Source organism: Solanum tuberosum, unplaced genomic scaffold (genome assembly GCF_000226075.1).
Source record: "Solanum tuberosum cultivar DM 1-3 516 R44 unplaced genomic scaffold, SolTub_3.0 scf00016, whole genome shotgun sequence".
Classification (NCBI taxonomy): Eukaryota; Viridiplantae; Streptophyta; class Magnoliopsida; order Solanales; family Solanaceae; genus Solanum; species Solanum tuberosum.
In genome coordinates this window covers 1,945,228-1,957,303 of record NW_006238942.1, presented here as the reverse complement: position 1 = coordinate 1,957,303, position 12,076 = coordinate 1,945,228, and positions in this window count along the sequence as shown.

Genomic DNA, 12,076 nt, shown 5'->3' with positions numbered 1-12,076 from the left:
AACATACACAATTGGTATAGTTGTTTAAACACAAATAATGGTAAAAATGGGTAAATATACTGGCTGCTATTTTGGTAACATATACCAACCTAAAATATTGAATCTAAAAACCACTACTTAAAGTAAAAGATTTTGGTTTGAATGAAATGTTGGTATTATATACCAACAGCATACATCAAATCTTTTAACAACTACTTAAGATATAATATATAATAATGCTGGTATATAGTGTCTGACATGTTGGTAGTACATACCAATCTCACACATTGTTATACAATCTATACCAATCACACACAAATTTTGTTGAAATGTTCTATTATAAACCAAACTCGGAGTCCTATCATGGTGAAATTATGGTGAATCGGATGGTATCGATATGAACTGTAGTGAAAAATGTTCAACAAAGAATGTGGAAAGAAGAAGATGGAAGGGTTAAATTTTTTGAACAGAAGAATATGGAAGGGCTTAGACGTTTGGCAGAAAAGAAAAATGGTAAAATTTTCCTAGGAACTATAACTCTCCTATTGATAACAACACTAATTGTATTGGTAAAATAAAAAGTTATATCAAAAAAGAAAAAATAAATATGATCCCTATAATAATCAATGAAATGTGTAAATATGGAACATTGAACGTATAAATATGGAACTGTAATAGAAGAGATAATATTGGAAAAATTTAATATCCCTAATTAATCTCCACGTTAAATGCACGTAATTCAAAAGGCATGAGAGAGGAAAATCTGAAAAAATAAATAAACCTGAATACAAAAATTAATTATTTTGTTATGTAGGTAATTTAAAAACTATGTTTGTAATTAAATAGAAGTGCATTGATATTTTGTTAATTAAAGTCTTAAGTAGTATATAAAAGTATAGTATATTGTGTGTGTGTGTTCCATCTAATTTTATATAGATCTGTCAGAACGATTATAATTCTACAAAAATATGTGTGTAATGAATAATAAAATACAACAATTACAAATAAATCTTAAAAAATATGACGAGAACTTCAAATGAGGGACGTATTTTAATTTTTAAAATTAATTTATTTGAAGAAACCAACTGTAAACTTTAAACTTTGGTTACTAGTTAGCAAACTTTCAACAAGTAAAAAATGACCAATTTGAGGCCAAATAAAAATACAGTCTTACGGTAATCATAAATTCATATTAAATTATATAAAAGAAGTTTAATTGGAGGAATCGCGAAGATTTACCCTTCTTTATGTATTTTAGTTTTGTTATTTGAAATTTAATTGACACTTTTATTTATATACATTATCATGTATTTATTTAAAACTTATAAACAAGACTCTATTAAATTGAATCGAGTCAAATGACCTCTAATTACTCTAAACTAGTAAAACATATTGTCCCAATAAATCACATATGTGTCAAATAATAATTCTAAAAACACTTGGTCAAATAATTATTAGCTTAAGTTATATTTAAGATTTGCAAGCTATAGAATTGAATTGAATCGAACAATTAATACTTCTAGTTATATTATATTGATAAAAACATTATTTTGATGAAACAAGTTTAAGTTAAACAACAATTTCAAAAGCACTTGATCTGGATGAAGTTTCAATGAGACTTGAAATTAATGTTTAAATTCGATATAATTAGTTAATCCAAATTAACAAGATATAGTCACTTATTTATTGAAATTATATTTGAATATGAGTAGAGTTTTAAAATTGAATCGGATCAAATAATTAACACGCCTAATTACACTAGAGTAGTATTGCTATAACTACATTTCAACTCGTGATTATAAAAAAAAAATTAACTATGAAATTTATCAAAATATTAATTTTGTGGTTATATTATTTTGTTATGACAAGTAATTATAGCGATGAAGACCATTATTACCACAACTTTTTAGTACTCGGGCAAAATTATTTATTTAATTATAATAGTTTATTTTAAATAACTCTTTTATGGCTAAAAGATTACTATTGATATAGCATGTTTCAATACGTGGCAAAAATTAATATATAACTACGAAATTTTACTGTAGCAAAAAGTCTATGACTATATCATTTAATTATTGCTACATTTTTTTTGTAACTTGAGGCAAAATGATTTATTTAATTAGAATATTTTGTTTCAAATAATTTATTGCGGCTAATGTGCTACTATTACCACAATAAATTTCAACTCGTACCAAAAAACTAATAATTGGCTACGAACTTTTATTATAGAAGAAAAGGCGTGGCTATATATCATTTAACTATTGCCACACGTTTTTATATTTTGAAGCAATAATATTCATTTAGCTACAATATTTTGTTTCAAATAATTTATTGTGGCTAAAGTGATACTATTACTACGATAAGTTTCAACTCGTAGCAAAAAGCTACTATTCGCTTCAAAGTTTTATTAGAGCAGAAAAGACGTGGCTATATCATTTAACTATTGTCACAAGTTTTTATAATTTGAAGCAAAATATTTATTTAGCTACAATATTTTGTTCAAATAGTTTATTGTGGCTAAAAGGTTACTATTGCTACAATAACTTTTATGTCGTGACAAAAACTTATGATCAGTTACAAAATTTTATTGTAGCAACAAAGTTGTAGCTATTTAGCCAATTATTGCCTCGAGTATTAATAATCATAGCAATAATGAAGAATTGGCTTTGTCAATTAGTTTTTCGTGGCTAAGAAAATTTACGAATTAGTAGATAGCTATGGAAGTCAAATTTGTGTGGCTATTATGAGGTAATTGCTACAAATTTTATATTCATAGCTTAAATTTCGTAGCTATAGATACATTGTGTTATAGTGATGCTTGTTGATAATTTGAAGGAACCACTACCAGAAAGGGGAAACAACAACCTGAGAAGAAGACAACAACAATGTGCATCATTAAGAGCTTAATTCCATCACTAGGTATTTTCTTTGGGGGAGATTTCAAAATCGATCTTCGCAAGCAAAAATAATCCATTCCTACAAATCAAATAAAAAGGAAGATAAAATTAATTTTTACATCTCATGAAATTAAGAGTTATAGAGTGAATGAAGAAAAACTACACACATGCAACTATAAGTAACTTAAATGCAACGACCCACCAATCTATTAGAAAACAACAAAACCCAGGAATATAAGGAGAGGAAAATAGAACTAAACAATACATTAATGTAGAGAGAAATGAGATAGCATGAAACTCGGTGGTCGACTGTCTCTTCTATGTCTTTGATGCCATATTTGGACAAGGAAGAGAATTAAGTTATGGAAGATTTTAGATTTGGAGAAGTAGTAACGACAGTGGCACTTATGTGGCTTTTCAAGATCAGGGTGAAAGACATGTTTTATAGGTAGTAGTGAAAAGTTTAAATTACCCTTCACTTGATTTTTAATTAATGACAATATACAGACATGTTGATACCCAGTGCTCCTATCCATGCTTCTATAGATAAAGGGTGCTCGTGCAAGGTACAAACATATTTGTGGACGTTCAAATATGTAAGATAATTAAAATAAATATCAACATAATACATTATGTAGTAAGTTACATCCATTTTCCGGAATGTTGTACGGGAAGTTCCTCTCGTTTCAATCTTTATCAGATCCTTTGTAGGAAAGGCCAAAACAAACATATTGTAGGTAATTCCATATATATTGCATTGACCTGGAAGTTGAACAAAAGTAGCTTCTTTAAGGTTGAAACTCCTTTATGACCTAAAAGGTAATTAAATGGGTAAAACTAACACAATTCAACATATAGCAAAGTGGGAAAGCGCCTAACACTTTGAGTTGCACATAACACAATACATCACTTTGGAGATGAGTTATTTAAATTAAGAAAAATCCAATTCACAAAAGCATGAAAGAAATTGTCTCCCTGACTTTGAACACAAAGAGATAGTTGGATATTCTTTGTTAGGAATGAAAAATGGTTATCAACTTCAACCGCATTAGTTAGATATTAAGAAAAAATAAGGTTCTACTAAGCATAACTACTTCCAAAAATAGAAGCATGTGTAAATATAAATAACAACTTGTCCTGGAATCTTTACTTTCTTGTACATCCAGCTGGCAACTTTCTTGTATATCTAACCGGCAAGAAACAACAATATAATTGCGTACTAGAAATATATATACTATACTCGTTCATCTCCAAAATCACGATGAATTAATTAGTTCTCACAATTTTTTTGGTATATGGGCATTAATTTAGTATTAGATAGTTCATATTACTCTGCAATGGAGAAGGAATCAAGTACCATTAGTAGATCTACAAATTGTGATACCCAAGAATAATATTTATGTGCCTCTGCTGCTGATGATCCCTACCACTATAGTTTCTACAACTTATAGAGCCAACTTATTTTTGCTGGAGGCAATCAGGCAGTATTAGCTTTACTAATATTAAAAATAGAACCACTTCTATAATATATTTTTACCTCTTTACTATATCGTTCCTTGATGAGCAGGTAAGAATAATTTTTCGAATTGGGTAATCATTTTGTCATGAACTCAAGGAAAAGAAAAATCATCACACAAGCTACAAACTATATCTCAGTCAAGCAAAAGGAGAAGTTAACAGATATAATACTTGGTCATTTGGAAAGAGGGTTGTTGAACGACTCCTCCACATATGTAGACCTAGCGTTGTGGACACACGTCAATACAAAACCAACTGCAAAAGCTTGTATTTGACATACATGGATTATGGAAAATACATTACATAAGTAGAAGGTTATCTACTTACATACATAAAAGATATAGCCTTCACAAGGAGAGTACTCCAAAATGAAAATCAAAGAGAGAATATGAATAACACACGAGTTCCTACACAAATACATTAAAAAAAACATATAAAACGCGAGTTCCTACTCAAGATAACACTATTTTGAGCGCTTTATGAGAAATCTAACAGTCTTTGCAAAACACAATGGATAAATGGAATCCACAATACCGCAGCTATCCCATAAATTAAATGCAGGAACACCTGAAATAAATGTCTACAATGGGACCTAGCTGAAGATGTATCCATGCAACATCCATAGTTTACGTGAAAAAGAATGTAGAATTTCTTTCAATACGTTGCTCCTCTTCAACAAAGGCTTAGACATAGCCTAAGGAATTAAGAAATTCTAACAACTTCAGAAGAAATAGAGGTTATTCTAGTAGAATAACACTTGTCCCAGTTATTTTGGGGGAAAACGTTTTAGCAGAAGCAATTGTTTCCTCTTCCATTAAGGCTAACATATAACTTTTTGTATCAAGCGTAAAATAACATATTCAGTGTAATTTCATAAGTATAGTGTGTGGAGGGTAGAATGTACAATATTTGTCGCGCTCCATTTTTCGCAAAAATGGATTTTGTGCAATGACCTAACAATTCTTTTAGGTTAATTTAAAAAGAATAACCGTCAACTAACGAATTAAGACGCGTTAGGACACCTATCCAACCTAACTAGTTCTAAATTCATTTAAGGGTCTGCGAAACCAAGACGGGGTAAAGGTTCAAGTTATCTCAAGAGGAAGGTGTTAAGCACCCCTCAAGGTCCACAAATGTGGATCCCAACAGTATCTCATCATTTATGTGGGGGTTACAACTTGAAAAATAAGGTATATCATTTAATTATTTTAATTAGATTAAACTAAGAGATGAAAAATAAACATTAAGGCAAGAAGATAAGCGAGGAGACAGTAATGCACATATAGATAAAGAGAAAACCAATTTTTATTTATCAAATTACCCCAAAAAATTATAATTAAAACAAATAAAAAGGAGAAAAGGAAAGGAAAACTACAAAATCTAAATTAACGTCCCTCTTCGGAGTTATTGATGTGTGTCGGAGATATTTGTTTAGAGAGGATGTGATGGGGAATAGAATGAGGAGAGATAGCCCAAAATGTACTTTGTGTTGGATGAGAAGAGGGGTTATTGAAATTTTTTCGAATGTTGAACATATTTGTCAAATTGCAGATTCTCAGTCAAGCCAAAGTCCCAAGCAAAAGGTAGCACATAACATAAGCAAAAGAAGCCATGACGAAATTCATAATTTCAAATGGGTGACACTATACTTTCAGAGTGTGACAATAATAACGAAAACATTGAAAGAGTGAATATGCTACATAAGTAAAACGCCCTAAATGCAAAGGACCTCGTTGAGCCAGAGGTAGACCTAAAACGACAAATAAGTTATGCACAATAATTAATTCAAGGCATATTTTACCAATTTGGCTTGAATTAATTTATATGATCACATTGACACATAATATGCATTTTATCTAAAGGATGTTGGGGTCCTTTAGACATTAGAGTGACTACTAATAATGTGGGTCGACACCAAGGGTCAAACCACCTAGGTTTATGTCGTATGTATGATCTAATTATGATTTTTAAGAGTTGGATAGACACGGTACATTTGTTGATTCATATACCTTTTCTTTGAATTTTGGCTGATGGTTTTGATTGAGTTTATTCACCTTATCGTTTAGCAATTGCTATTTTGAACAGTTTAGAGGCACTATTACTATATTTAGGGTGCTAATTTCTCTCTTTATTTTTGTATCATGTGAACTCGTATGTAGTCCAAATTGGACTCAAATGTTTTCCCATTTGCATTTTTTAATGGGTCATAGAGGCTCAAATCCTTCTTCTCGAATCGACCTCATCAATTGGAAGCAAGTATGTGGAGTTCAGAAGGAAATTGATATACATGTTCCGTGACCCATTAGAAATGCAAATGGGAAAACATTTGAGTCCAATTTGAACTCCATACGAGTTCACATGATACAAAAAATAAAGAGAGAAATTAGCACCCAAAATAAATATAGTAACAATGCATCTAAACTATTCAATATAGCAATTGCTAAACGATAAGGTGCATAAACTCAATCAGAACCATCAGCCAAAATTCAAAGAAAAGGTATATGAATCAACAAATATATCAGTGACTACAATTATGCTAAAGTAGTAAAAATTATTAAGTTTAAGCTACTCATGATGATTACTAGTAGCTAAAGCGGACGTAACTCAAAAATTGGGAATGGGTATTAAGAGGAATTGGGCTCAAATTGGAATGAAATTGGGCTCAAAATTTGGGTTAAGGAATAGCCCAATTGCATTTGGCAATTGAATTTAAGATGTAGCCATATTGATTTTAAAGCATAGTCAAATTGAATTAATTAACGTACAATTTGGCTTAGATTGAAGGGACAAATTATTATCAATTAATAATTGAGTTTCTTAAATTTAAGGAAATAACCTAATTAACTTAAACATGAACTAATTGTTTTAAAAAATTCAGCTACTGATTATGCTAAACTAATTAACAAATACTTAATTGAAAAAACACTATTTTTTAGATAATTTTCAAATAATTGTAAAATCAAGTAATTATATACCATAAAAATAACAAATCATTTTCAAATAACAAGAAAATGTTTTAAATTTTATAAAAGCTAATTATTTCAAATTGCTTCAAATTAAAAATGCTCAACAACGATGTCGTTGAGGGCCAAAATTAAGTGTCAACACTTAATATGAATTGTTCTTGAAAGTAAATAATATTAATTACATGTGTGTAATTTTAGAACTCAATTATACTTAATCTCAGAAAGAAGCATGCATTCACGTGAATTCATACTGTCCAAATAGGCCCACGTGTCCAACTAGGACACACCCTTCAACTTTTAGGAGAAATGAAAAGTCAAGTTTCCCTTTAAAATGTGTGTGTCACGACCCAAGTCTACACCCTGGACTTGGCTGAAACTCGAGTATGATTGCTGGTCCCCAAGCGAACCCTCCTCCTAGCTGACTATAAGGGGAAGACTAGCTTAAGCATACAAAAGCTTAAAACTGAATGAAATTCATGAAACTCAAATACAAAGCTTTAACTCAAATGATTTACTCTGAATATGAATAGAATATTCAACTAGCCAATAATAGGCAACTCAAGTCTTTAATACATTTAATAAGATAAATGAAACAAACTTACTCAAACTCTATTGTCTATCTATGAAGCCTCTAAATGACAAACATGGAAGTCGAGAGAAGACCCACGACATCCTCACAAAACTGAAAAGTAAATGAAATTCTCCGGAAGCAAGGAGGCTCACCATAGCTAACTCGAACTCCATGTGGTATCAACGAAGCTCCTGTTGATGATCTCGAATACCTGTATCTGCATCATGAAATGATACAGGCTAAATGGCTCAGTACAACGTACGAGCATGTAAGGGGAATTCTAAAACATAAACACAAGCTTGAACTAGTTGAAAAGAAACATACTTACCTCTTCTCAACTCAGTCAACTAAACTCAACTCAAAGAAAATAGGGCTCAACTTAATGGTAAGATATTCAACTCATTGAAATAAGGCTCAACGCAACAATAAGATATTCAACTCAGTGAAATATGGCCCAACTCAACAATAAGATATTCAACTCAGTGAAATAAAGCTCAACTCAATTATCAGATACCCGATTCTGGGTACTCAACTTTGTATACTCAACTCTATATATAATCGACTCTGGATACTTAACTCAATATAAAGCAACAATATAGAAGCAATATATGAAAAGCTTTAAAAATAGTAGAAAACAACTTAATGTATTGAAAAATACAATAGTAACTTAGTTTGTATGCAAGGATACAAGATAAACCCTGCTTGTATATGAAGATACAAGGTAAACTATATATATATGAAAATACAAAATGTCTCTGTGGGAGTTTCTCTAACCGACAACCATCACTATGAGTTATCTGATGATATAACATTTTGCCTTACGCTGCCAGTGCCGTCCTCTACCTTTTCGGGGGTATAGAACCTAACTACTAAGTGGATCCACTAGTCTATGCTAAAAAGCACTAAGAAATCATCTAAAAAGTATGACCATTTCTACACACGTTGGCTACATGGTTTATGGGGGCTGTGAATTGTCTGAACTCTCCCCCGTATCATTGCTCAATACTACTCCCAAAATATAACTAGCTCATATGTTTGAAAACATAACTCTTTCTTTCTGTGGTTTGAGATAATTACTCAAAACTATCCGAAAGGCTCTCTTGGAAATCAGTGTTTCCTCTCTTGCTTAAATGTGAAAGCATTTACTATTTACTGAAAAACTAGCTCAAAGGCTCTTTTGGAAATCAGAGTTTCCTCTCTTCCTTAAATGTGAAAACATTTACTCTTTGGAAATACATAGTTCCCATATACTCTTTTGAATAAAATGAACTTCATTCGTTACTCTTTACTCAACTCAAAACTCAAGTGTTAAAACAAGTTTAAGACATTTGTAAAAGACTTCTTAAAATAGGGTTCATGCCGAATTATGGACATAAACGGCTCAATTCAAGGTTTTCAATAACCATAGATAAAACTCAATACTTGGAACTCAATAACTTCATTGATACTACTCATTTAGAGAATGCTCAACTCAGAGGGTTCATGCGAAATTATAAGCATGAACTACTCAACTCACGGGCTCAAAGATAATTCTCATCTCAAGATTACTCGACTTATAGGGTTCATGCGGAGTTATGGGCATGAACTACTCAACTCAAGGACTTCATGGGTAACATGTAATAGTCCCATGACTAGGAATATAATCTCAAATATGTTAGGAACTCAATACTCAAGACTTGGAACTTGAAGGTACTACTTCTCTCAAAGGTACTCAACTTATGGAGTTCGCGGAATTTATAGGCATGAACGACTCGACTTGAGGGTCTACATAACAACATGGAACTTATGTATATAAATATTCCCATTCTCATACTTACCTTCTCAAAACTTAGTTCAAATCGAATAGTTGATCTCAAATGATTCCCAATTGAACTCAGAAGCTTTCTTGAACTCTACTCTTAACTCTCTCTTGAATGTGAATTATGAATTTAAGAGCTATGGTTTATGATATGAAGGATATAGTGATGAAAAACTAGACTCACGAAAACATTCTCCTCATTCTCATAATCACTTGCTTGAGTCTTGAAACAAGTTATCAGAAATTGAAGAAGACTTCTCAAAAAGTCTCGGAAGGACTTTCTTAAAATGTTTAGAAAAACTCTCAAAACTTAATTTTTAACTGTACCTTGAATTTAAATTATGAATTCAAGTTTATTATTCATGTTATGAGTGATTTCTAGTGATTAGAAGTAGTTTAGAGTGATTAGAATCAAAAGGGAGTGAAGGTACACTTTAAAAGAACTCAAACGGAGCAACCGACTGCAAACTGGACGGGGCAGGCGATCATGGCGTACTGAGTGGCGTGGGGCGCCAGCCACTAAACTACTGAAGAGTATTTGGGGTGCCATGTCTGGCTCAGGGCGCCAAGCCCCAACCCAGAAAACCCGACGACATTCTTTGCTCGTTTTCTCACCATAACTCGCCTAGAATCGAACGGTTTCTTCCCCAATCACTTGGATTCCATTACTTAACATAAGTACACTCTTATATACTCAATAAAGCCCTTAAAACACTCATTTTCATCTCAAGAAATAATCATAACCCCAATAAAACAAGATATAAAATTAACTTCAAGAACACTTACCAAGAACTCATCAAGAACTCTAATCTTTCAACTTTAAGAATGAAATTGCGCTGAAATAACATGATTGGTGTGTGAGTGAACGAACCCAACACTATGGAAGCTTACATACTTCTTAGGGATCAACCCCATTGCAAAAATCCGCAACAAAACTCAAGAACCTCGACGAACGCCTTGATCCTTTCCTTTTTTCTCCTTTTTTTTTTCTCTTCTGAACTCTTAACTAAAACCCTAGGCGTATATTAGAATTATAAAACTTAACCCAATAGGATTAGACCCTTAAAACCTTACTAAAAACGAGTTAAATCTTATTTGGTAAGGAAAAGACCAAAATACCCTTCACTATTTTCGGGTAGCTTTCTTTAAATGGACAACTTAAATTCAAAAGGTAATATCTCACTCATCCCAACTAGAAACTTAGAAAACTCGGTGGCGTTGGAAAGATAATTCAAAGACCTTTCATTTCCCATCTTATGGCATACCGAACTTATCCTGTACTGAGAGTTATGGTTATTCGAAGTTGACCCAAATGTTATAAGAATTTAGGAATGACTTGAATGAATCATCTTTAGTTCTTCTTGCAACTCAAGGTGATACATCTAGTGACCTCAACACTCAAGAAACTTTAAATTCCTAGGTAAAATCCTACTCACAACAAAGGATGGTTCGAGTCTCAGTTTAAAAATTTTCTGGGGTGTTACAATATCTCCCCCTTGGGATCATCCGTCCTCGAATGACGACTGGAGTGGGTATGGAATGGAGTTACTCTTACTAAGGTCTGAGTATAGGTGTATGCTCTTACTATATTAAAGCTTAACCCAAATCCTTAAGTTCGGGTTTTATACCTCTCTACAGGGAATCTCATCCCAAGACTACTACTCTTTACCATCACATTGGGCTCATATTTAACTATTTCTCATAGTAAAACCTCATCCTCCTTTTCCTCCTCGATTATAACCTTAGATGGAATTATCCCACCATCACTATTACGAAAGGGTCATTAACCTTCTCTTTCTACCATCACTCCATTACTAAAAGGACCACTGAAAACATATCTCCCACACTCCTTGGAACTCATTACTATCTTATTCTAAAATACTTGATTTCTCATCTCGTCATCTCCTCTTTAGGTTTAAAGCTGACACTTGAAAGCGAAAGCTATGGACATATTCCATCATCTTTAACTGGTCTACATCCTCTCTTACTCTAACACTCGAGAGAAGCTTATCTCATGACTACGGAACTCTCCATAAGCAGGTACTATGACCTCTTTCTAAGGTGTTTCTCTTAACCTCTTCTGATTACATACCCTCTTGGTACATCTCTTAATGCTCTTGTTACTCTAGTGACTTAGCCACACTTCACTGCCCTTATCTAAATGTTAGGGTCTCTCACTTGTTCCACTCATATTTATTTCAGCTTATCACCTCAATTCCTTACCCACTCTATGTCAAGTTTTCTAGATCAAATCTCAAGACTAACATCATCACCCTCATACTGACATTCCTTTGGTCATGACACTCATTTCAAATTCAAGCTTAATGTTTATTACTAAACCCGAATA